At 50.0% G+C, this 3,507-nt stretch overlaps 1 pseudogene; it reads right to left on the reverse strand.

The window, feature by feature from the left end:
• Positions 1 to 889: 889 nt before the first annotated feature.
• Positions 890 to 1,276, reverse strand: LOC114703835 (annotated as a pseudogene).
• Positions 1,277 to 3,507: the final 2,231 nt, after the last annotated feature.

Below are 3,507 nucleotides of genomic sequence, written 5' to 3' on the forward strand. Positions count from 1 at the left end.
TTAGCCAGTTCCTAAGGACAAAAAACAAAAAACAAACAAACAAACAAACAAAAAAAAAAACCCAAAAAACAACTCACCTGAGAACATGCTTTTCCCCAGCCCACAGCCTGCTTTATGGGAGCTCTGTCACTCAGGGTTACCATCCACCTGCCCTGCTCATCTCCAGGATGAACACAAGATACAAAGAGACAGCCCGCATGTCACAGAGCCTGCTGCAGTCTCAGTGGACAAAGCTGTACAAGCCTGAGACCTGAGTTTGGATCCCTGGTACCCACCTAAAAGCAGACACAGGGTGCCCATCAGTAATCCTCGCCCTGGGGACCCAGAGACGAGTGGACCCCCAGAGTTCACTGACCAACCATCCTAGCTGATCTGTGAGTTCTGGGCTCAGTGAGAGATACTGTCTCAAAAACTCATGTGGGGAATGAGAAAAAAAAGATACTGACTTCAACCTCTGGTTTCCAAACATGGACACACACATGTGCACACACATTTCACACACAAGTGCTCATGCATGAATACATATGCACATGCAAATGAGAGAAAGAAGAGAAAGCCTGGCATAGTAGTGGGGCGTGTCTTTCAGGCAGATCTCTGTGAGTTCCAGGACAGCCAGAGCTACATAGTGAGACCCTGTCTGGAAAAATCAAACAAAAGACAGGAAACCCCTTGGCCACACTCGCTCCTCCTGCCTGCTGGCTGACGCTAATGCTTCTCCAGGTGGTTCCATCTCCTATTTATAAAGACCTGTGAGCAGTACCTATTCCTTCCTTCTTATATTCATTTTCATGTCTGCTTGTCTTACAACACTTGATTAAAACAATTGCTGGGGATCCTTGGAACAGTCCTCAATACACATTTGCTTTGTTTTGTTCTTGAGACAAAAATATTATTCATTCTTGCATTTGAAGTACTCTTCAATGACATCCTTGGCCTGAGATTCTTTGCCATAGCCCTTAATCACTACACAGCTGCAACCGATCACTTTGCATGGCTTGCCCTCTCGATCAGTTTTACAGAGACCTACCTATCCCCCTAGTTTCTTGTCATCAACCTTAATTAGGTTGATTTGGTGCTCATCACAAAGGACCCCCACCAACTTGACATACATAGGCTCATCACAATTGGATGTGAGCACACAGAGATGAGTCTGGCCCTTGTCTAAGGCTTTGGCAGCTTCGTGGACGCCACGTGCTGTTATCGTGGATGAGGGCGGTCTTCAGCACCTCTTGTAAAGGAGTTTTACACCTCCAGCATCAGTGCCTTCCTTGACCATGGTGGTGGCTGATTACGAGTGAGGCCAAATTTTTTCCCTTTTTTGGGAGAGGGGTGCTGTTGAGACAGGGTTTCTCTGTGTAGCTTTGACTGTCCTGAAACTCATTCCATAGACCAGGCTGACCTCGAACTCAAAGAAATCCACCTGCTTCTGCCTCCTGAGATCTGGGACTAAAATTGTGTGCCACCATGCCTGACTGAGGCTAAATCTTTTTTTTTTTTTTTTTTTTTTTATTTAACGTAAGTTCTTTATTGAATCTTTTCGAATTTCACATCATGCACCCCAGTTCTGCTCACCTCCCAGTCCCTCCATATCCTTCCCTCCCCCCTGCAGCACCCCACTAAGGGAAAAATTTTTAAAATTAAACCAAACCAAAACAAGCAAATAAACAAGCAACAACAAAAAGAAAAATAAAAAACAAAATAAAACAACAACAACAAAACCCTCTTAAACTCCTCCACCTTTGCCTCCTCTCCAACATCTCTTCATTGGTCCTGGTGGCATTGGGAGCCGAGGTGTGTCACACAGTATACACCCTTTTGTCCAATCAGCTTTACTTCCAAATGCTCATTGCAGTGAGTCACTGGTCTGGTTCAAGGCCTCTGGTTTCTGGTGCACCGTCATCACTGGACCTCACTACATCTCTCAGCCCAGAGTCACAGAGATCCTGACAGGTTTCACAGGACCAGTCCCTTCATGAGCTCCAGCAGGTCCTAGCTGGGGTAGATGTTAGTTAGGGTGGGCCAACCCCAGGCCCAGTGGGCCTGGGTGGTAGTTGAGCTGGTTGGTCCAGGCCACTGGGGCTGCCCCTCAGGCTAGGGGAGGAGCCAAATCCCTACACCCATGCCATCAGGGTCAGCTCTCCCCTGCCTGTGGTAAGGGGCCTTCTCTCTTGATGCCACATCCAGTGCCGGGCAGGACCTGCTATCGCAGGGCCAGCGAAGGGCAAGGCCAGCTCAGCATAACCCTCTGATTCCATCACACATGGTTCCCGTGGCCCTCTGAGGTGACTCATGCCACAGACATCAACACAGACCCCAGCTGCTATGGGACCATGGACCCAGACTGGTCCTCAGCTGCTGCTGGGTCTGGCTGTCACCATTGCCCCAGGTGGCAGTGCAGGGCACTCAGATTGTCACAGCCCCAGTGGCCGCATAGCCCTGAGACACTAACATGGCCCCAGATCTCAGACATCAATATGGTCTTCAATGGTAGCAGGAACCTCCGACATCAACACTGACCCTGGCTGCAGTAGAGCCATGGACCAGAAATGATCCCTGGTAGCAGCCCAGGTCTGGAAATCATCATGGCCCCAGTGGCTGTGCAGGCCACCCAGACAAGCATGGCCCCAGGGGCAGCGTAGTCCTCAGACACCAACACAGCCCCAGGTGGTGGCTCAGAATCTAGGGATCCAAATGCCCCTCTGGCAACAGGAGCCATGGACGCCAACACAAACTCTGGCTGCTATAGGGCCAGGGACACCCCCTGCCCCCAGCTTTCCTCAGTGTTTTTTTAAGCAGGACCATGAACATCTCACAGTTCCAGAGTTCTTCAGTCCCTCCCCTTGTATGCGCTGGACCTGTGCCTGCCTCTCTAGAGGTATATGTCCGAACCGCCTCTGTGTGATAAAGGCCCAGCCACGACAGCCCACGAAGCTTCCCCCATCCTCCTGGAATGCTTGCTTCTGAAACTCTGAAGGACCATGGAGGAAGCCAGACTCCCTTGAGATGGCCATGACGTAAGGAAGCAGTCAGGCAGGGCAACTTGCCAGCTGTTGTCGGGAACCTTCTCCACCCATGCACAGACTCATGTCCCAGCAGGCTGGCTCCGAGGCACACTCGGGGTATCTGCTCTTCTAGTTCAGGAGATCGGAGGGTAGAATCTAGGAAAGGCTTGCAGGAGAGAGTAAATCATGCTTTCTGGAGAATGTACTAGGTGGCATTAGTGGTAGTGGTAAAGGCTACAACCCCACTCACCCATCAAAGACATCCTTGCATCTCCTGAGCACCTCCTATGTGCCAGGCACACACAATGTACTGCATTTGTTTATAGCTGTTACCTAGTAACCTCCTGAGAGCTAAGTATCACCCCCAGTTCCATGTGAGGAGCCTGAGGCACAGAGTTTTTCATTCATTGCCTCAAATTGCACAGCTAATAAATGGCTGAGTAGGGTTTGAAACTCAGACCATTGCCCTCTGTCTAGAATCCTCAGCTACTGGGGTTCCTAAGCA

The sequence above is a fragment of the Peromyscus leucopus genome, chromosome 4 (assembly GCF_004664715.2).
Source record: "Peromyscus leucopus breed LL Stock chromosome 4, UCI_PerLeu_2.1, whole genome shotgun sequence".
NCBI classification, from domain to species: Eukaryota; Metazoa; Chordata; class Mammalia; order Rodentia; family Cricetidae; genus Peromyscus; species Peromyscus leucopus.